The sequence below is a fragment of the Cervus canadensis genome, chromosome 23, assembly GCF_019320065.1.
Source record: "Cervus canadensis isolate Bull #8, Minnesota chromosome 23, ASM1932006v1, whole genome shotgun sequence".
NCBI lineage: Eukaryota > Metazoa > Chordata > Mammalia > Artiodactyla > Cervidae > Cervus > Cervus canadensis.
In genome coordinates this window covers 12,298,434-12,321,919 of record NC_057408.1, presented here as the reverse complement: position 1 = coordinate 12,321,919, position 23,486 = coordinate 12,298,434, and the positions used below count along the sequence as shown (strand labels likewise).

Genomic DNA, 23,486 nt, shown 5'->3' with positions numbered 1-23,486 from the left:
TGTGCAATATATGCTTGTAGTGTATTATATTTTATATGGACTAGTTTGTACCTCTTAATCACCTTCTCTTAGTTTGCCCTTCCCTCTTCCTTCTCCACTAGCTTGTTTTTTATATCTGTGAATCTGTTCCTGTTTTGTTGTATTCATTCCTTTGTTTTTTTTTTTTTAGATTCCACACGTAAGTGATAATGTACAGTATTTGTCTTTGTCTGACATTTCATTTTAGCATAATACCCTCTAGGTCTATCCATGTTGTTGGAAATAGTAGGATTTCATGCTTTTTCAGTTGCTGAGTTGTATCCCATTGTATATATACATATATACCACTTTTCCTTTATCTAGTAATACGTGATGGACACTTAGGGTGCTTCCATGTCTTGGCTATTATAAATAATGCTGCTTTGAACATTGGGATGCATGTATCTTTTTAAAATTAGTGTTGTTTTTTGAATAAATACCCAAGACTGTAATTGCTGGATCATATGGTGACTCAGATGATAAAGACTCTGCCTGCAATGCAGGAGACCCAGGTTCAATCCCTGGGTCAGGAAGATCCCCTGGAGAAGGGAATAGCTACCAACTCCAGTATTCTTGCCTGGAGATTCCTGGGGACAGAGGAGCCTGGTGGGCTACAGTCCATGGAGTCGCAAAGAGTCGGACAGGACTGAGCAGCACTAACATGGTAATTCTATTTTTAGCTTTTTTTTTTCAGGAATCTCCATACTGTTTTCCACAGGAGCTGTACCAATTTACATTTACAACAGTATACCCAGGGGTTCCTTTTTCTTCACATCCTTGCCAGCATTTCTTACCTGTGGTCTTTTGTTGATAGCCATTCTGACAGGTGTGAGGTGATACTTCATTTGCATTTTAATTTGCATTTCCCTGATGATTAGTAATGTCGGAGATCTTTTCATGTGCCTGTTGGCCATCTGTATGTCTTCTTTGGAAAAGTGTCTCTTCAGGTATTCCATCCATTTTTTTTTTTAATCTTTTTTATTCCGTCCATTTTTAATCAGGCAGGTTGTTTGTTTTATTGATATTGAGTTATATGAGCTCTTTATATATTAACCCCTTTGGTCATATCATTTGCAAACATTTTCTCCCATTCAGTACATTGTCTTCATCTTGTCAATGGTTTCCTTTGCTGTGCAAAAGCCTTTACATTTAATTAGGTTCCATTTGTTTATTTTTGCTTTCGTTTTCTGCCTTAGACAGACCAAAAAATATATTGCCACAATTTATGTCAAAGAGTGCTCTGTTTATGTTTTTTCCAAGGAGTTTTAGTGTCTGATTTTGGCCTTTTTTATTATTTCATTTTTTAGTATACAAATCTTAAGTGCACAGGTCAATAAACTTATCTCTCTCCCTATATATACATACATATACATACACACACACTCACACAGTTAATAGTATAACTACCACCTGATCAAGATATAGAACTTTCACAGCACTCTAGAAGGCATCCTCAGTGGCCCCCCCTCCCAGCCAGTCCTGCTCAATTTTTTCAAAGCATTTGTTACCTTTTATGGTACAATTTGCCTGATTGGTTCATTGATGTACTCAAGCCACTAGAACCATGCCTCGTACATAGTAGGCACTCAGTAAACATTTGTTAAATGAATAAATCTTTGAAACAATCATGTTGCATTGTCCACACTTTCCCATCCCCACCTCCTTCCCCTTCCCTGGGGCCTCTAAGAGAAGCAACCTAGCTTGAAATCTTCAGGGTCTACTTGTTTAGACGCTGTTGTGTTCAGCTCTTTTTCAATCCCATGGACCCCTCAGGGAACTGGGCAGAGATACTGTGAGGACACTTTCTGTCCATAGGTCACCTGTCGTCTGTGCATGCGTGTTCAGTTATGTCCAACTCTTTGTGACCCAAGGGACTGGACCCCACCAGGCTCCTCTGTCCATGGAATTTTCCAGGCAAGAGTACTGGTGTTGGTTGCCATTTCCTTCTCCAGGGGATCTTCCTGACCCGGGGATCGAACCTGCATCATGTGCACTGCGGGGAGGGGGGGGGGGATTCTTTACTCCTGAGCCATCTGGGAAGCCCCGGGACAGGGAAGTTAAACGCAACCATGGGAATGGTGTTTATCAGATCTGGGCATGGGACTGGAGTCTATGTGTCTTAGAATAGTTTCTCTCCTATGCAATGCTTGCCTGGACAGATTGAGCTCTTGCTGGGATGTCTGCAAGGAGGAAGGGATCTTTCTGTTAGTCTGGAGTCATCTCTTGATTCCTCGGTTTACTGGCGTTTGCCTTTCTCAGCAGACTCTCTCTCCTCCAGCTCTCTTGTTCTTACTAACACCATCGCCCAGTCTGGAGAACTTGGCTCATCTTCCGTGCTTGGATCTGCCAGTTGGTCGCAGGTTCTAGGCACACACACCCTGGCCGTTTGTCCTCCCTCCTGTCCCTGGAAGCTCCTCCTCCTTTTCACCCCCACTGGCAGCTCCTTCAGGCCCACTCTAGGACATGAGGTACCAAGTTGTACCCTAATCCTCAGTCTTATTTTTCCAAACTATCCCCATTACTTCCCATAAAACGCAACCTGATTGTGTCACTGCAGTGGCCATAAACTTTGAATCACTTGCAGGTGCTGCCAAAAGCAAGCCCCCAACTCTTTTTTGCTGTTCAGCCCCTAAGTTGTGTCGAACTCTTTGTGACTCCATGGACACCAGGCTTCCCTGTCCTTCACCATCTCCCAGAGTTTGCTCAAACTCATGTCCATTGAGTCGATGATGCCATCCAACCATCTCATCCTCTGCCGCTTCCTTCTCCTTTTGCCTTCAACCTTTGCCAGCATCAGGGTCTTTTTCAATGACTCTGCTCTTCACATCAGGTTGCCAAAGTATTGGAGCTTCAGCATCAGTCCTTCCAATGAATATTCAGGGTTGATTTCCTTTAGGATTGACTGGTTTGATCTCCTTGCTGGCCAAGGGCCTCTCAAGAGTCTTCTCCAGCACCACAGTTCAAAGGCATCGATTCTTCGGTGCTCAGCCTTTTTTATGGTTCAACTCTCACATCCATACAGGACTACTGGAAAAACCGTAGCTTTGACTATATGGACATTTGTCGGCAAAGTGATGTTTCTGCTTTTTAACATGCTGTCTAGGATTGTCATAGCTTGTCTTCCAAGGAGCAGGTGTCTTTTAATTTCATGGCTGCAGTCACCATCCGCAGTGATTTTGGAGCCCAAGAAAATAAAGTTTGTCACTGTTTCCATTGTCTCCCACCTATTTGCCATGAAGTGATGGGACTGGATGCCATGATCTTAGTTTTCTGAAAGTTGAGTTTTAAGCCAGCTTTTTCACTGTCTTCTTTTACCTTCATCAAGAAGCTCTTTAGTTCCTCTTTGCTTTCTGCCATTAGAGTGGTATTATCTGCATAATTGAGGTTGTTGATATTTTTCCTGGCAATCTTGATTCCAGCTTGTGACTCATCCAGCTGGGCATTTTGTATGATGTACCCAATTCTTTTGCCTACATTCAATCTTGGCCCACTTCCAGGCTCCAGCCCCGTCCCTAGTGTTGTTTTTACCACTGCACTGCCAGTCTGGTCTACCTCGTTGTCACTGAACAGTCGCTGTATCTTCTGGCTTCTGGACCTTTACTCTATTGCTAGGGTCAGAAAATAAGCACTGAAAGAAACCATTTGAGATCATGTGGTGCAGACTCATTCACGGGATGAGAAAACTCAGAGCCCGAGAGATTAGATGACTGACCAGCACCACTGAGTCAAAGGTCAAATGTAGTTAATGAAAAAGAAACCAAAGCCAGGCTAGTGTTTAACAAGATCAGTAGAGTCTTCCATCTGCTGAAGATCAAGTTGGTGGCCCACTTTTGGAACACCCTCCCCAGGCAGCCCTGACTCCTGAATGTGGGGATCTTTGAGTCCCCACTCAAGCCTGCCACTTCAGTGACGTCTTAAGCTCCCAGTTGGGAGTCTGAACTCTTGGCCTCTCTGATCTGCAGATAACTAGTTACTGGGGTCTGAGTCCTATCTTCTCTACTACACTTTCAGCAAACTCTCTGATTCAGCTTTGAATTTCCTCCCTGTTTATCCCAGAGACTTGCGGTAGCAGATGAGCAGTAACATTCTGCGGGACTGAGTTTCTGATGTAAGGGAGGGGTGATTCAAGCGCCCAGACACCAGGCAGCAATCACGCACGTGAGTCCTAAAGTTCCAGTTGACATCAAACCATTTGCACGCTGCACTCCGGCTGTTTTGACTCCAAACCAGTCAAGTCTTTTGGCGCCGTGTCTTTCCCCACCCTCTGCGCGGCGAGGCGCGACGCGCATTCGGTCACCGGTCCTGGAACGTGACTTGGCATCGAGAGGGTACAGCTCCCCTTACCAAGGGAGCTCAGGTCCGGGTCGAGCTGCGGCCTCGCCAGCTTTCCGGGCTGGCGCGGTCACCGACCCCAGGCGGCGGCCGGGCTGGCCGAGGGCAGCGGGAAAGTGACGCGGGGCAGGCTGGGCGGGGTGGCAAGCGCGTCCCCAGGGAGGCGGGGGCGTCCTGGGAGGCGAGAGCGGCCCGGGTGAGGCGGGGGACGCGCTCGGGCCGCGGCCAGGGTGCCCACCTGCCGCCGGAGCGCGCAGGGCCGGGGGCTGGACCCGCGCCGCATCGGCCCGTCTCGGGGCTCGCCGTCCGGCTCCTCTCCGCCCCCGGGAGGGACCGAGGGAGGGCCGACGGCCGGGCCCGCCCCGACCCCAGCTGCGGCTGCTAAAAGGAGACCAGAGGCACCACCCCGGAGCGGAGAAACCAGTTTGGCCGGTCCAGCAGAGCGGAGGGAAAAGGGCGGCCGCAGAGGAGGGGGGCGCGGACGCGGGGCGGGGGAAGGCGGGGAGCCACTGGAGAGCTGCGAGAGCCGGAGGAGCCGCCGCCAACTGGACACGCTTCCCGGGGCCCCGGCCAGCCCCGTGCGCCATGAAGCGCTAGCGCGGCGGCCAGCGCTGCGGCCGGCGGGCGGCGGCGGGCAGGTGCGCACCCAGCGCGCGGCGAGGCGCGCACCCGGCGGATGCCCCAGCCGGGGCCCAGCGAGCGCCAGGTGAGGAGGGGCGTGGCGGCCGGACCCCCGATGTGCCCCGCAGGTCCCCTGCAGTCCCGGGGGGCGACGAACCCCGGGGAATCGGGACGCGGGGGCAGCAGCTGTCGGCGCCCGCGGGCTCCGGAGCCCACACGGGTGGGCTCTGGGCCGAGGTGCCGGGAGCCTTCGCGGCCTCGGGGATGGGAAGACGCAGCTGGCGGGGCAGGCGGCACAGCGGCGGCCCTGGGCTCTTCATCCGTGCGCCAGGCGTCCGGGGTCTGCGCTCGTTTGCTGCGCTCAGGTCCCGGCTTAAGCGCCGAAGGTCCAACCTGGCCGGGCTTGTGACTCCTTGAGGGGCGCCGCTGGCTTCCCCCGACGTCTGTCGCCCCTCGGGTAGCCCCCGTTGACAGGGTTCTGCTGGGGGTCCCGTTGGGAGCCGATGCCCACGCATCCGGAAAAGACCTCCAGGGTTGATCATACCGGCCGCGCCTTCGAGGAGGGATGGGGAGTGAGCTCGCCGCCGCCGCGCCTGCTGCGGGACCGGCGCCCTCCAGACGGCTTCCGAGAGCCTTAATGCGGTTTGGGAGGTGATGGGGAGGACGGATCCTGTTTTCCGCCGGGGACTGTAGGGGCTTGTCCGCCAGCTCCCATGGCACCGCCAACAGCCCAGCTCCTTCCCTCTCCAGCCTGGTGCCCGGCGCTGTCACCTCGCTGTCTGGCTGCGGAGTGGCACTTGCGGGGGAGGGGTGTTGCAGAGAAGGGCGAGAGTTTTACCCGCCCCCTTGCCCACCCCTCCCCACGTTGGGGAAGAGTTGTCGTCGTCCCCTCAGCTTCTCCGAGGGAGTGTGCGCACCTGGGCCCCGCCGGAGTGGGGTGGGGAGGCTTGGGACGCTGATCGGTGACAGCTGGGGGGAGGACGAGGTGCCCGGGGGATGCCGAACGCAGGAGGCGGGTTGACAGGCGCGGGCAAGGGGAACCTGAGCTCCATTTCCGCTTAGCGAGCCCGGCTCGACCCCACCCGGCTCCCTCGGCCTGCCCCCGCGGCCCCCGGCGCTTTCCGAGTCCTTCTTGGGTAGCTCCGGACGCCGCCAGTTTCCCCTCCCGGAAACTGCCCGCCCTCTGTGCCTAAGAAAAGATTTTTCCCATCTTCCTGGTCGCTTGGTCTCCAAATCTCTTGCTCCCATTCCTCGAGAATGAAATGAGACAACAGGCGACGCACTGGAAGACCGCCCGGCACATTAGGTTACAGAGGACGGTTATCCACTTTTAGAAACGAACTTAAAAGGATGCGTGATCAAGCCTCCAGTGATGGTAAACCCGAGGCAGATAAAAAGAGAAAACAGCACAAAGTATGAAGTAGAAGTTCTAATTTTCATGTCTGGGGAGTACTTTTGTGTTAGACCTTAGAATGCCATTCATTAATTCCGGGCCTATTGTTGAAGGCTTTATTAAAACGTGTTATAAATGCATGTACTGTGCAAAAGTTGATGAATGGTTATTAGCTGATGCTGATTACTTTCTGGGGGAGTCGTCTGCCTGCCTGCAGTTACTCCTCTAAATCCTCTTAATATTAGGGAGTGGAGGCCTCCTTGTTCTAATTTTAGGTAAGAAATCTTAACCTTTGTTCACTTGCCATTTTCTAGTGACTGTGCTTGGATAATTTTTAGGGATTCTTTGGTCTGTTATAGGGGGCCAAACAAGACTCAGACAGCTTAATACTAGTGAACAGGAACACCATGTTTGAAAGCAGCCTTGGCCACTTTGAAGTTTTCCTTCTGTTTTTTCATTTTAAGGAAAATGCATATCAGTGTGGCTCAGTGGTGAAGAATCCACCTGCAATGAGGGAGATTTGATTTCCTGGGGGGTGGGAAGATCCCCTGGAAAAGGAAATAGCAGCCCATTCCAGTATTCTTGCCTGGGAAATCCCATGGATAGAGGAGCCTGGTGGGCTGCAGTCCATGGGGTTACAAAGAGTCAGACAGGACATGAGCCACTAAACAACAATGCTCTTGGTAGTGATACCCGTTAGCGATAGAGCTCGGAGGGGTTCTTTTTATTTTTGTAATAATTGAGGCTTTAAAACAGTTTGGTAAAAAGTTGCATGTGTAAGTAGCCTGCAGGTATAAAGCAAGATCAGAACTGGTTCTCTTTTGCCTGGGTTTCTCTCCAGTCTTGGCACTAACAGCTCTGACCATATCCAGCTGTGGAATGTTTTTTCCCCATCTGTTGGCTTGTCCTTCATTGCTTCCTTCCTTTTTTCCCTTCTTACCTCCTTCCTCTTCCACTGTCTTTTTCCTGAAGCAAGGAATTGTGGAAAATGTATGGATTTAGATTCCCACAGATTTCAGTTCTTTTACTTTAAATTGTATTTAATGTTTACAATTTATTCTTATCTTTATTTTTGAAACTGTGTAACTAAATGAATTCCTAAATCTTCTGAAAAAAATATTTTTCAACCTCCTTGGGTTGCGGAGGATTAAGAAAACAAGTAAACCTTGCTTATACATAGTAGGTGTTTGTTGTTTTCTTTGTTTTCTTTATTAAATGGATTAAAAAAAAATAGTATGATGCCCAGGTATTTCGTGTGTTTTTTGTATTTTATTGCCTTACTAAAGCTTGAATCCAGTGTTGGTGTTCAGTAGATTCATGGATTCCAGGTGATTCTTACAACTGAGATTTTAATCTTTTAGTTATCTTTGCTCTTTAGTTTCAATCATTGTGTAAAAAAAAAAAAAGAAAATGCCTGTTCGCTTATGAATGCAGAGGAACTTGCTTTTTAGATACCAGAACAAGTTTTATGGGGTCTGTTCATGTTTTGTGTCTCTCAAGAGGTGCCTTTAAAGTTTCTCAGGCAGTTAATTTTAGAGTTTGCTTCTTTACCTCCCTCTAGGTAAGTCTCCTGGGAAGTTTTTTTGTGTGTATAGGTGGTGTCTTTAGGTGTCTTGTGAGTTTTCAGGCCTGTTTGTTGGCATTGTTCAATGAGATTAATTGTATTCATGCCTGTAGGTCTTGTTTTATTACCTACTAAGATAAGTAAAAATTAATTTGCTACCAGAAGAGTTTTCAGCCCCTGGTAGCTCAGCAGTAGAGCGTCTACCTGCCGTTGCAAGGTTCGATCCCTGGGTCGGGAAGATCCCCTGGAGAAGATTTCCCACTCCAGCCTGGCGTGCTGCAGCCCGTGGGGTCGCACGCCGCTGAGCGACTGACCAACAGTTCCTGCCTGGAGAAGCCCACAGACAGAGGAGCCTGGTGGGCTGCAGTCCACGGGGCCACAAAGAGCCGGACACCACTGAGCGACTGAACAGCAACAGTGAAAGCTGACTTGCTCCCAGGAGAGTTTTTATAACGTGAAAGGAAGATAGGTCCTCCCAAATCCCCATCCTTGTGCCCGGCTAAAAGTCATATCCAGTATGAGATCTTCGGAAGTCCCGTGTTGCTGAAGAGCTGGCGTTATGGAAGAAGAGTCTAGAAAGCACACATATACACACATAATTAATAGTATATATATAAAACAGTCTGGTATTTCATTTTTATTAGAAAACAAAGGAATTTTTCTCTTCTGATCATTAAGAAACACATTAATACTTTTACTAATTGCTAAGAATTTGTTTAGTCTTATCCGACTCTTTTGCAACCCCATGGATAATTGCAGTTTAAATTGTCACCAAAGCCACGCACAGTGGGAACTATGTTTGTTAAGTGGTCCCATGGACGTTGAGGCCAGAGGCAGCAGTTAGAGACTGGTGCAAGTGTGCTGGGAGGCTGTGATCTGGCTTGGAATCCTGGCCTCATGGCTCCCTAGTTGTATAACCGCGGCGAGTCGTTAACTCGATTGCTCTAGCCTCAGTGTACTCATCTGTAAGATGGAAGGGGAACTGTACTACCTCAGAGTGTCGCGTGATAAGTTCCAATTGAGAGAATTTAAAAGGGCTTACTTAGCACCGGCCTCAGTTAAACGTGGTCAGAGTTACTACCGTTGTGCTGTTGATGGCTGCTTAGTCACTCAGTCGTGTCCGACTCTTTGCGACCCCGTGGCCTGTAGCCCCGCCAGGCTCCTCTGTCCGTGGGATTCTCCAGCCAAGAATACTGGAGTGGGTTGCCATGCCCTCCTCCAGGGGATCTTCCCAACCCAGGTCTCCCGCATTGCAGGTGGATTCTTTACCCTCTGAGCCACCAGGGAAGCCTGGTGTGTTGTTGATACCTGTCAGTAAATACTCATGGCTCAGGCCACCTTTGCCTTCTCCTAGATGGTTCGGGAAATGGGCATTACTCTGTATGTTAGTGTTCACTTAGCAAACATAGGTGTGTATTTGCGCCAGGCAGTGGCAAGAAAAAGTCCTCTAGAGCAGGGGTGAGGTTCTGAACTTCCAGATCTAGGGCTTGGGTTCTGGAGTCCAGGTGTCTAAGGACCAGGGAGCACGGTGACCTAGGGGTATGCATACCCTGTCACAGCCGGGAGGGGTGGCCGCCCCCACCTGGGTGCGCTCTCCTGCAGAGCGGAGGGTGGCCCTTGGGACACAGCTGGTCTCCTTCACCCTCACTTCCTGACTGTCTTTCATCTCCCTCACCTCTGTACTCTTGTTCTTTATTTTAAATTTTTGGCCGAACCCCATGACATGTGGGACTTTAGTTCCCTGTCTGGGGATCGAACCTGCACCCCTGCATTGGAAGGTGGGCTTCTAAGTGCTGGATTACCGAGAAAGCCCTGTATTCTCTCTTAAACAAAAAACAAAAACCAAAAACTCTTCTCTGTTCCAAACTTGGGTTCTTTTTAAAGGATCAGTGCTTTCTGTTGGTTTCTGAGTTGGGGCACCTGGTGAGCGTCACTAGTGACAGAGACGACTGGCGCAATCCCATTTACCTATCTATCCACCACCCACCGTCCATTCCATCCATTCATTTAAAAAATGGCTGGAGCCTACGCTCCTGGCACTGGCCCGGCGATGTGGAAGCCTGCGAGGTTCCCAGAGGGCCTGAGTTGTGTTTTTGTCTTTTTCTCTTTGGTAAGACAGTAGATCGGATGTTTTCTCTCTTCCTGCTCTGGACTTTGCCCCTCTGTACACGCAGAGGTGGTTGCCTTAGACCATGGAGGGTGGCCTGGGCCTCTCCCAGCTCTGAAGCTCTGTGTTCATTATCAGTCGTCAAGCCCAGTGAATTTACACTTTATAAGGGAGAGCTGGGCCTGGAGGCTGTGGCGGATCCGCGGTAGGAAGCTGGCTGTCAGTCTGGGGAGCAGACTCCTGGGGTTGGCGGCCCTGCGTATCAGAGGTCACCCTTGTTCCAGGATCACCCCTCGGTAGTGAGGACCACCTTCCCTAGTGTGACTGAGAAGTCTGGTGCTTCTCATCAAGTACATGCATGGCCTGACCTTTGTCTCGAAGCTATGGTCTTTATTTACAGGGCTGTCATTTATGGCTTTGTCTCTCTGCTGAGTGGCTTTTGTTCACCAGAGTTGAAGTTTGTTTGATTTACAGCAAGGAAGCCCTGGAAACCAGTTTTCTAACCTTTACTCAGATGGGGCCCAGTTGGAATATCCTCATCGGAACAGCTCGGGCACTGAGCATGATTGGCTCATAGTCCCCAATTGCCCATTCCTGCTGTTTGGGGAGGGTCCCGTGGCTTGGGTGCATGACTTATTTTATGGTGTGATATGAAACTGTTAGTCGCTCGGTCGTGTCCGACTCTTTGCGACCCCATGGACTATAGGCCACCAGGCTCCTCTGTCCATGGGATTCTCCAGGCCAGAATACTGGAGCGGGTTGCCATGCCCTCCCCCAGGGGACCTTCCTGACCCAGGGATCGAACCCCGGTCTCCTGCATAGCAGGCGGACTCTTTGCCATCTGAGCCACCAGGGAAACCCATGGGGTGCTGTGATTCATGTACAGACCTTTACCCTGTCTTCTTGTGATGCAGGAAACTGAGATCACTCTCTGAGATTGGTATAGGATCTGTGGATCCGGAAGAAACATTTAATATTCTCTCTGAGAAAACAGATAACCATTGAACGTGGGTGGTTGAAACACACTCATGTGGGGAGGTGGGTTGGGTGTGTATATTTCACCCTGGAACAGATCAGCCCAGCCACCATGGTAGAAATCACACGTGTGGGCCCCTAAGCCAGGTACTGGCAGGTGCTCTATAAGCCTCAGAACTCTTGATAAAACAGTGAAATATAAGTGTGTGTGGGCTCATCAGCTGCTGAGATGGTGAGAATCAAGTGACAATCTACCCTCTGTTTTTGGTACCAGAACAACACTGGGAGGAGAGGAGGTTCCTCATGATGTCATCCCAGTGCAGTAGTTTATTTCATGGGAGTTTTGATTTAATCACGGTAAAATATTTATAAAATTTGTCATTTTAGCCATTTTAAAGTGTGAATTCAGTAGCATTAAGCATAGTCACAATATCTTGCGGCTCTCACCACTGTCCGTATCCAGAAGTTTCTCACCATCCCATTTGGAAACTGTACCCATTAAACAGTCACTCCCCGCTTTGCCCTCACTGTGTCCCCTAATAACCTCTGTCCTGCATAGTCTCCATGAAGGTGGCTGTCCTGAGGTCCCTCAGCTGCGTCACACAGCCCGAGTCCTTTCATGACGCTGATTCCACTCAGCACAATGTCCTCACGGTTCGTCCACGTCACAGCATGAGTCAGAATTTCCTTTCACTTCCTTTTCAAGGCTGAATAATATTCCCCGGTGTGTGTATACCACATTTTGTTTATCCAGTTGTCTGATGAGGGGCATTTGGGTTGTGTCCCCCTTTGGCTGTTGTGAACATGGGCATGTGGAAATCTGTTTCTTCCTGGGAGCTGTTGAGATGTGATTCAGTTTTGTGAGATATGTCGTTCATGGAACATAGAACCTGGCTCAGATGACCTGGGACATGGAGAATTTAGTATCACATTTTGCTCCAAAGCATCTTGGAGATAAGGATGTGGGAAACTGCGAGGAGGCTGGTTACGTGGAAGACACGTGGGGGGCAGCCACATTTCTCCTTTTCACCTGCAGCTGCTCTCACAGAGCTGGCGGTCCTTTAGAATCTCATCACCCAGTGCCCTGCGGTGTAGGTGACACCGGGCTCTGTACCAGGGTGGGCATAAAAGCTCAGGAGGCCTGGCTCCACCATCTGAAGATTTCTGCAGGCCACACTGCCCTCCAGGGAGGCTATTTCCTGCTGAGGTAAAAAATCTTTAACTTTCCTCCAGAATTGACTTGAATTAAAGAAAAAAAAATTTTTTTTGGGGGGGGGGTGGACGGAGGGAGAATTAGAATGAGAGAAAAACTTACATGTAATGTTTGAAAATGGGATACTTAAAAAGCAGATTGTTTTCTATCTTAGGGTAGAACCCATGGTTTTCAAAATAGGTTTCAAGGCAAGAGATCACTCACAGGGTGGCAGAATTGTCAGATGTTGCGTCCGTGTACTAATGTGCTTATTCATGGAGCAGGATCAAAACCAGAACCCTTTTGATCATGATTAGATGTCTGTCAGGCTTGGCACCCCACTCCAGTATTCTCGCCTGGAAAATCCCATGGACAGAGGAGCCTGGTAGGCTGCGGTCCATGGGGTCGCTAAGAGTCGGACGCGGCTGACCGACTTCACTTTCACTTTTCACTTCCAAGCATTGGAGAAGGAAATGGCAACCCACTCCAGTGTTCTTGCCTGGAGAATCCCAGGGACGGGGGAGCCTGGTGGGCTGCCGTCTATGGGGTCGCACAGAGTTGGACACGACTGTAGTGACTTAGCAGTCATAGTAGTAGTAGTAGGCTGTAAGCATCTTAATCGGAACAATAGACTCTTACGGGACCTTTTGCTCATAGAGTGTCTTGAAAATTAGCCGAGATAAGGATTTGCATATTTTAAAAGCAATACTTTTTTTTTTTTTAAGTAAAACATACACACATTTCACACTGACCCCAATATCACTATCCTTGGATATCATTCCATTTTCCTATCCTGTGCCAGTCCCAACCACAGAAAGGATTTTAATCTCTCGGAGTTTTGCTACTTTATTTAGCTCAACTTGGTTGAGATTTAGAATATTATTTTAAAATCAGTCTTAGCCTTCCCCCCTTGCATAGAGAAATATGGTGAAAATTCTCAAAGGTCACATAAGTAGCATCCAGTGTGACTTGGATCCTTGAGATCATTCAGAGCAACACTTGAAAAAAAAAAAAAGCTGAAGAAAGTTTGCTCAGGCCCTGTACTCTTAGTTGCTACTGGTCTCATTTCCTGAGTTCTAGCAGGTGGCTCAGTGGTAAAGAACCCGCCTGCCAATGCAGGAGACAAGGGTTCGGATCCCTGCCCTGGAAAGATCCCTTGGGAAAGGAAATGACAACCCACTCCAGTGTTCTTGCCTGAGAAATCCCATGGACAGAGGAGCCTGGCAGGCTACAGTCCATGGGCTTGCCAGAGGCGGACATGACTGAACAAGCTTCTTGAACGGCCAGAGAAGACAACTTGTGGCTTCTCTTAGGGAATTTCCTGTCTCCTCGGTCATTCTGCAGCGTGGACACTCCTCCTTAGCCTTACAAAGTCTGAGACAGCTGGCCAACAGCTACTTACAAACCACATCCTTCGTGTCGGTCAATTAATCAAGGACATGAAGAGCCTGCCCTTAAGGAGCTCCCATTCTAGCAAGATGAGGACAGTGGATAATAAAGATGGTGAATAGATAAGTTACAGGCTTCCCTGCTGGTCAGACAGGAAAGAATCCGCCTGCAGTGCAGGAGACCTGCGTTCCATCCCTGGGTTGGGAAGATCCCCTGGAGGAGGAAATGGCCACCCATTCCAGTACTCCTATCTGGAGGATCCCATGGACAGAAGAGCCTGGCGGGCTATGTTCCAAGGGGTCACAAAGAGTCAGACACGACTGAGCGACTAAGCCCAGCGCACAGGTAAATTACATGGTGTGTGTGAAGATGGGTGCTGCAGGGAAAGAGGAGCTGAGCAGGGCAAAAGAATCTGGGCGGGCTGGGCAAGGGAGCAGGATGCAGTTGGACAGTGGAGAGGGTGGCATCTGGGTGAAGACTCAGCGGGGAGGAGTGAGTTAGGAAGATCTTGGCAGAGCAGGGGTGGGGACAGTGTCCTGGGCACAGCTGACCCGGTGCCTGGCTGGGGTGATGAAGGCGAGCAGGTCATTGGCTGATCCTCAGACCTGGGGGTGTGGAGGGGCAGGGCCCGGGAGGACAGAGCAAGGGGGCGTGGAGCCCCCCCGCACCGGGCTTCCTACGAGTGTGAGGATTTTGGCCCTGATGTTGTGCAAGCTGGATGGGGCGGTGGAGGGAGCCGGTGGAGGACGTTGCCCAGTGAGGGTCATGATCTGTCCTCTGACTCGTGGTTCAGTCGCTCTGGTTGCTGTGTGGAGCCCACGCCAGGGGAGGGCTCTTAGATCAGGAGGGTGTAGGAAGCAGAACCAGGTGAACTATGTTGGAGTCGTCTGAGAGAGAGAGAAGGCTGTGGATGTTTTTTAAAGGTAGAGCCAACAGGATTTCTGGATGGATTGAACTTGGGATGTAAGAGAAAGAGGAGCCAGAGGTAGCTTTCTTGGCAAAGTCTGGGTCGCAAACGGAAATCTGAATTTTCAAAATGGGGTAAATTCAACGGGCTGTGTTCAGATCACTCGTGATAGATTATAAAGAGGCTCTTCAGAAGACACATTTGTATAAGATTTTCGTGCACAGAACTTCAGCAGAGAACTTTATCATCAGAGCATGTCTTTCTTCTTTGCTGGGGAGGGGGGAGGTGCTGGAAAAGACGATTTCCAGGCAGCAGAGGCCTCTGCTTGTATTGGAAGGAAAGTGACTGTGTTAGGTGCTCAGTCATGTCTGGCTCTGCGACCCCGTGGACTGTAGCCCACCAGGCTCCTCGGTCCATGGGATTTTCCGGGCAAGAATACTGGAGTCGGTTGCCATGCCCTCCTCCGGGGATCTTCCTGACCCAGGGACTGAGCAGAGTTTTTACCGCTAGCTCCATCTGGGAAGGAAGATGGTCTGTATTCCACAGGGCGCGCAGGGCACGGAGACCTCTCCTGCAAGAGAAAGCAGGTGAAGTTGCTGGTAAGGCCCTGCTCCCTGCTCCCTGCTCCCACTGCTCCCAGCCTTACCACGCATCGTCTAGTGGGGAAGGCAAGCGTCTTCTTGCCCACAAACACAGGCCGGCCACCCCCATCTCCACACATGTGGGTGGTTTTTTTTCCAGTTTTATTGAGATATAATTCCTGTACTGTACAGTTCATCCTTTTACAGTATGCAATTCTGTGGTTCTTAGTCTATTTACAGAGTTGTACCACCATCACCACAGTCTTTTATTTTCTTTTTTTAATATCTGAATACTTTTTTGGCCCCACTGGTCCTAGGTGTGGCACTCAGGGTCTTTGATCTTCATCGCAGCTTGCTGACTCTTAATCGTGGTGTTTGGGCTCTGGTTCCTTGACCAGGGATCAAACCTGGGCCCCCTGCGTTGGGAGCACAGAGTGTTAGCCACTAGACCACCAGGGAAGTCCCATCACAGTCTATTCTGGAAGCTTTTTATAACCTCAAAAAAGGAGTCTGGTCCCCTTTAGCTGTCACTTGTATTCCTGCTCCCCTTAGCTCCTGGCAACCTCTGCTTTCTGAATCTATGTATTTGCCAATCTGGACCTTTTCTCTAAATGGAAGCATACAACACATGTTCTTTTGTGAGCTGACTTATTTCACTTAACATAATATTTTTATGGTGTTTTGTTTAGCGTAATCATCCACGTTGTAGCATTTAGCCATGTTTAAGTCCTTAATTGCTGAGTACACAAGTTACTTTTGCATGTGACGCATTCTTAAAAGGGTCACAGGGAATGGAAATGTGTGTTAGTCACAAATAGATCGATTAACATTGTTAGAAAAGGAATTGTGCCCAGAGAGCTAAATATTTCTCTGTGAAGGTGTATGTGTATGTATATGTGTATGTGTGCATTAATTTGTTCTTTCATAGCTAACTACAAAGTACATGGAATTTGTGACTGTGTCTAAAAACTGGTGGCTTTTGAGTGGCCTTATCATTTTCTTTTATTTAAAAAAGTCAACATTTACTTATTAAACGCCTACTCCACTCCAGGCCACATGGCAGGTGCTGGGGGATAATGCCAGGATGAACAAAACAGGGACCTTCCCCTTCAGTGCTTACAGGGCCACTGGAGGAGGGGTCATAGGAGTCAATATTGAACCAAAGAGATGAGATGCACTGGTATTGGAATCTGTGATAAGCACCTATACGAAAAGACATGACTAAGAATAATGAGGGCTGACTTTAGGATGGCCCCAGAGGAACCCAAATGGTCATGGAAGGATGGATGGATAAATACACAGTGGTACATCCATGTGATGGAATACTGTTCAGTCTTAAAAGAGAAGGAAGTTCTGACACATACCATGACATGAATGAACCTTGAAGAATTATGCTGAATGAAATAAGCCAGACACAAAAGGACAACTACAGTGTGATTCCACTTCTATGAGGTACACAGAATAGTCAAATTCATAGAGGCAGAAAGGAGAACCATGGTTACCGGAGGTGGAGGGAGGGGGAATGGGAATTACTGTTTGAGAGGACAGAGTTTCAGTTTGGGAGGATGAGAAAGTTCCCAAGGTGGGTGGTGGTGATGGTTGAACAACATTTTGAATGTGCTAAACACCACTGAAGTATACTTTTACAAATGGCTAAAATGGTAACTTTTATGTTGTATATATTTTACCACAACAAAAGATTTAGTCCAGGAAGATGTCTTGAAGGAGATTATTCTTAAGTTGAGACCTGAAGGATGAGAAGGCATCAGGTAAGGCTTTTCCTGGTCCAGCTCATGGCAAGAGCATGTGCAAAGACCCGGTGGTGAGAGCTTCCTGCTGTGTCCTGGGACCTGCGAGAAGGCCAGGCTCGCTGGAGGGGTGGGATGCTTGGGACCGAGAAGCACGGGGTGAGGTGGGCAGGGACCAAGCCGGTTGGAAGACATCGATGTATTTGTAAGCAGTGGAGTGACATGATTTGATTTTGAGTTCCAGTTGAAAACTCAGACTATGATGTGGAGAACGGGTGGGCATAGGGAGCCAAGAGCAGAAGCAAGAAGACCAGTTAGGAGGCAACTGCCAGGGTCTGAGAGAGAGAGAGATGAGAGGTGGGGGGCTGGGGCCAGGATGACAGTGGAGGTGTGAAGCTGCGGTTTGGTTGTGGAGTCTCCGCCTGAGTGACAGATCAGATTCCAGGATCTTGTGGAAAGGAAGGAGCAGTTGATTCTCAGGTTTCTGACATAAGGGATGGAATATGAGGATGTCAGAGACAGAGGAGCAGGCTGGAAGATTAGGAATTTAGCTTGGGTCGTGTTCACTTTCATCTAGGAGTGGCCAGAGGTCAAGCTCTGATAAATTCAGGAATTTTGCCTGGAGAATGCAACCTTGGGAACCGGCAGCGTGGAGTTTGGTTTAGTGAATTCCACAGGGACATTGGAAACCTTATAAAGCTGAGCACTTCGCTGATGGTTCAGTGGTAAAGAATCCACCTGCTGTACAGGAGATGCAGGTTTGATTCCTGGGCTGGGAAGATCCCCTGGAGGAGGAAATGGCATTCCACTCCAATATTCTTGCCTGGAAAAATCCCCCAGACAGGAGCCTGGCGGGCTACAATCCTAAGGGTCGCAAAGAGTCAGACATGATTGAGCATGAGCATGGACGGGCAGGGATGCTGGAATCCTTATGAAACCAATGCTTTCTAACCTAGGGTCATCCTTTTAATTTTGACTTTTTTTGTGTGTGTGTGAAATAGTACATTCAACTATTTTTTTAAGCAATAAAGCATTTAAATTTGAGCAAAGAAAGCACTTGTGGAAATGCTCTAGTGTTGCTTTATGGACGAGAATGACAGTGGAACGCTGGTACAGTATTATCTAGTTGGCAGGACCACCATACACAGGTCAAATGTTTGTATTAGACATGGGAGAGGGGCAGTTGGTATATTTAATGGGAACTCGCTAAAGTTTGGGAATTTCTCATGGACTGTGCAGTATTTATTTTTTTAATTACAGATATTTATTGCAGTTTAGTTGATGTACAATGTTGTGTTAATTTCAACAGTAGGGTATTTAAATTGGCTTGTGTGGCCTTGTCTAAAAACCAAATTGTGCTTTGAAATATGTGTATGGGGTGTGTGGGGCTTCCTTGGTAGCTTAGCTGGTAAAGAATCCACCTGCAGGAGACCCTGGTTTGATTTCTGGGTCAGGAAGATCCGCTGGAGAAGGGATAGGCTGCCCACTCCAGTATTCTTGGGCTTCCCGGGTGGCTCAGCTGGTAAAGAATCTGCCTGCAATGCGGGAGACCTGGGTTCGATCCCTGGGTGGGGAAGATCCCCTGGAGGAGGGAACAGCAACCCACTCCAGTATTCTTGCCTAGAGAATCCCCATGGACAGAGGAGCCTGGTGGGCTACAGTCCATGGGATCACGAGAGTCGGACATGACTGAGCGACTAAGCACAGCCCAGCATGTAGGGTGTATGACGGAATGGTGTTGCCTTTGCTGACAGAGGTCTGTGCTCGCACAAGCAGCGTTTACCCACTCAGTTCTGTGCTGTCTCTATTTGTAGTTGTTTAGTTGCCAAGTCGTGTCCTACTCTTGTGACCCCATGGACTGTAGCCCACCGGGTTCCTCTGTCCATGGGATTTCCCAGTGCAAGAATATTTAAGTGAGTTGCCACTTCCTTCTCCAAGGGCAGATCCCAGCCCAGGGTTTGAACCTGCATCTCCTGCATTGGCAGACAGGTTTTCTACCACTGAGCCACCTGGGAAGCCCTGTCTGTATTTACTGGCCTCTTTTTTTTTCCAAGTGGAGGAACTGTAGGTGGCTTGAAGTCTCAGAACTAGTCATTGCCAATTGAGGATTTCACGACACCCAAGGTGAGGGTTCCCTCCAGGACCTCACGGTTAATGGTTGGAAAAGCAGTACAAACAATGCTGAAATACAGAAGCAAATAAAAACACAGGGCACACAATTAACTTTGAATCTTAACTGGACAACAAATACATTTTTTAACATAAGTATGTCCCTCCCATGCAATATTTGAGACATACTTAGACTAAAAAATGATTTATCTAAAATTCAAATTTGACTGTGCATCCTGTGTGTTTTATTTGGCGACACTACTCAGAATCAAAATTTAGGAACACAGAGATGTTTGGAATTTAAGAACTATGTGTATATTCAAGCTCCCTTTGACAACTCCTGGATCTTCCATGCATTTTTTAAAAATCTGGTGTTGGGCATGAGAAGAGAATTTATTTTTTTCCCCCTAGTCTCTTGAAATGTCTGTGTTGTGTTACTTTCCTGAATTTTAGTCAATATTCCTTATTTGTAATTAGCAGCAGCCTGGTATTGGGGAACAGGCCCTGAGTTCAGGAGCTGGCAGATCTGACTGGGTCCCTGACCAGTTAGTTTTTTGACCTCGACTGGGAATAACAAGTGTTTTGTAGTTTTAGATCACTTCATAGTTTTAAAACCTTCTCAGTTGGAGTTACTAGGACAGGTATTGTTTCCATAGAACAGAAAAGAAACTCAAGGGAAAGTAACATTTAGGTGGGTGGCCAAAACGGGGCTAAGACACTCTTCTCAACTTTTAGTTCAGTGATCAGCCCATTGTTTTTTAAGATCCCATTTCTTTGTGATTCAAATCATGGCTCTGATGTTTTATGGGCTTCCCAGGTGGCACTAGTGGTAAAGAAACCCCTGCCAATGCAGGAGACTTAAGAGTTGTGGGTTCAATCCCTGGGTGGGCAAGATCCCCTGGAGGAGGGCATGGCAACCACGCTAGTATTCTTGCCTTCAGAATCCCATGGACAGAGGAGTCTGACAGGCTGTGGCCCATAGGGTCACAAAGAGTCGGACAAGGATATCTTCTTGATGTGATTCCATGACTCTGCGTGATCTCATCTGTCATAGGATTCCAGTTTTGAAAATTTACCTGGTGGAAACAATGTCAAGCATGGTAGGTAAAGAACATGATGAAACACATGCTTCATTGGCAGCCATGGCATTTGGCAGCCAGATTTCCAGGAATTATGATATTGTGGGTAGTATTGGGGAAGAATTAGGGTCCAATATTCTGAAAGAGCAAGCTCAGTTTCTTCTGGGGTGAAGCACTGTCTTAATAACGATATGCATTCAGATTTTTGAAATCCTGCTACTTAGTATAGCAGTCCCAGTGGATACCGCTAATAGCTCGATCTGGATGGAGCATATTCTATTTTGAAGGGAGTTTTTCCTTTGTTTTTCTTGGAATTTGCTGTGTGCAGTCTGTGCTAACCACAGTTCCTTCCACATGGAAGGAACTCAACAAATGTGTGGTGAATGAATAGAACACCCTATCCTTGATGACCAGCTTGGACAGTCATTAATTTCACTTTCCATACTGACTTTAGGGAACTATGACTGTGTTAGCCATAGTCCTTGCCCTTCAGATATTTAATATTTAATAGGGGAATCAGACAAAACCACATCTAACTAAAGTACAGGGCAGTATGGTCTTCACACAAAGTAGAAAAGAAACATGCTTTTCTTTTCATTTCTTTTTAAGAAACATGTTTTTCTGATGGCAGAGATGCCTGGTGGGTTCTATTTTGTTCATTACATATTCGTTTTTATCAGCTTTTTTTTTGTGTGTGTGTACACAGTGAATACTACATGTCCCTTTGGAAAATTTATAAAATTCCAAATGAGGTCTTTTTATTTTAAATGGTTTTTCCTGCTATTTTGAGACATTTTAAATCTTCAGAAAGATTAAATAATACCAACATTTGTATACTTCACCACTGAAGGTAGACCATTTTTAAATGAAGAGACTACTTTTTTTAAAAGTTGAATATCAGTAAAGTTGTGAAATCAACAAGTCACTAAATACCAGTTTGGGAGAAGCAGCTCATGGCAAAGACCGAGCTGGAATAAGAAGACAACCTGCTGCCCAGTCTCAGTCCTAACTGGGACTTCATGCCCACCTTTCATCCGATGAAGTTATGTCTTCTTATATATGGACTCCTTTGCGTGTGTCATAAGGAAATAAGCAAGCATAATATGGCTTTTATTGCACTTGGCACAGAACTCAGGGAATATGAGGCTGGCGACCATTGCAAGAACATTTTATTTGCTAGTAAAATTTAGTTTGCCACGTTGTCGTAGGCATTGTGCAAGGATTTCCAGTCCAGAGCACTCCTAGAATTTAATCTTAATTTATTGTCTTCAAACTTGTATCCTTGAATACTTCAGACCTTTTAAATATTCTCACATCCTGTTGGGCAGTTCTTGTATACTTTAGAATTTGTCTGACAAGCTCTGAGTTGTTGGAGAACATTTTTCTGCCCCACCATTTTCAAAGTCAATGTTCCCTATCTGGCTTTATTTTAACCCCGCTTACTAGACAAAGATGATAGTATCTTTCCTTTGCATTCAAGCAAATTTTGATTTTTAAAAAAGTTTAACATTTTTTGGGAGTTCCTAGTTTTCTTGAACTTTAGACTCATTTCTGAAATGTAGGAGCTTAGATTAGAAGATACCCGGGTCTTCCCTGGTGGTCCAGTGGTTAAGAATCTGCCTGCTAGTGCAGGGGTCATGGGTTCGATCCCTGGTCCCAGAAGATCCCACACGCCTCGGGGCAGCTAAGCGCATGCGCCACAGCTACTGAAGCCCGTGAGCCCCAGAGCCCCGCTCTGCCGCGTGAGGAGCCCCTGCCGTGAGCAGCCACATGCTGCAGCCAGCGAGTAGCCCTTGCTCACCGCAACTAGAGAGAGCCCGTGTGCAGCAGCAGGGACCAGCACAGCCAAAAATAAATAGATAAATAAGAAGAATAAAAGTATCCCGCAGAATTCCCAGCTCTAACACTCCTATGTTAAATTTACTAGATCCTTCCCTCTACCTCTGCCCAAGCGCTGCTTAAAAGGTGCTCCTGAGATGTTTCTGTCTTTTGTTTCCTGGTCCGTTGCAGGCGCCATCTTTAGACATGCTGTGTTTGCACATGTCCTTAGTGATGTTAAAACGGCAGGGCTATTCGTATTTAATAATCCTGGTATGGTGATAGACTCTTTTAAAGCACAGCCCGTTGTTTAAGGAGGAAGGTATTCATTGCAAAAGGAAAAAGGACGATGGTGAAATATTTGATCGTTAAAACACTTCCCATAGAAAGGGAACGTTTTCATTCCTGATGTTAATTGTGTAGTTGCTTCTCCTAACCACCTGGTAACAAATGGCATTCCCATTTGACCTACAATTCTGTAGGGATGGAGCGCACGCCCTCTGTGCCGGGGTCTTCGCTATACCGTGTCCTTCACCTGCGACGTTCTTTCCTGCCCCGCCTCCCCCAGCAGACCAGGTGTGACCTCCTCCTGGATGACTTTCTGCTTCTTCACGCTCGCGGGTCAAAGTGAGCGGCCCCTCCTTCGCTCCAGTCCCTCTCAGTATATTCCGGTCCCCAGCTTGGATCTCGCCATCTCAGAGGCCGACTGTTCATTTCACACGCCAACACGGCATGATGTGTAGTGGTTGCCTGGATACTGGTCTTCAGAGTATGGTCCTGGGGGCAGCGGCATCAACACAGGTGAGGGCCCATCCAGATTTCCTGAGTCAGAAACTCAGGAACTGGGTCCAGCGTTCTGTGGCTGAACAAAACTTCCAGATGGTTCTGATGCCGTCTACAGTTACTTCTTCAGTGTATTAAGTTGGCTGTTTTTGCAGTGATCCAGGAGGTAGTGGAGGACAGGGAAGCCTGGCGTGCAGCAGTCCGTGGGGTCACAGAGAGTCCGACGTGACTTAGTGACTGAACCACGACAACAGCTGGGGTGGAAAGAACCCAGTGGGGACTGAGAACGAACTGTGTGGCTTTCATTCTCTTAGAAAGATGCCAGATGAGACGATCCAAGTTCTTAGACCTTATTACTTAGCAGAACAGTCACAAACAAAAATAGATGTTTTAAGATTTTGGTACCAGCTTTTGTTACTTATTGCCATCCTTTGCAAATGCCACATAATACTAGGGATTATTTTTAGTTAACTCCTGTTTGGGAAAAATGGACTCTTGTGACATCTTGGTTTGGGTTAAAGATCTTTTTACTAATGGTACTTGGAAACTTCTAGGTCATTCTGTAACTCTGAGCTAGAAGATATTTGCATCCAAGGGAAGACAACTAATGCCTATATTCACTCACTATTCTGGTTTGGGTTTATGTTATTGTCAAAAGATGCTAATGAGTTTCCAGGATCTTGAAAGTATCTTGGGGTTAGTATAACTACATTTGTTTCCTACTAGGTGGAGCAAAGTCAAGTTTAATACTTGGTCCGGTTGTGTTCAATTTTATGTGCTTGTCCACAAAGTCAGAACATGAGAAAGTTGATGTCATTTGTAGAGCCCTTATCCTGAGTTGGCTGTGAACTTGTTGAGATAGAAACGAGC

At 47.7% G+C, this 23,486-nt stretch overlaps 1 protein-coding gene across 3 annotated transcripts in view; it reads left to right on the top strand.

Annotated features, from left to right (window-relative positions):
• The window catches only part of ATP8B1 (ATPase phospholipid transporting 8B1), a 147,719-nt gene that overhangs the window by 34,158 nt on the left and 90,075 nt on the right, over nt 1–23,486 (top strand). The window contains exon 1 of one of the 3 annotated variants that reach the window (XM_043443836.1): nt 4,923–5,056. The exons of the other annotated variants lie outside the window; for them this stretch is intronic. The gene's annotated coding sequence lies outside the window, so the exon portion shown is untranslated. Of the gene's footprint in view, nt 1–4,922; nt 5,057–23,486 lie in introns of those variants that run through there. 3 annotated transcript variants of the gene reach the window in all.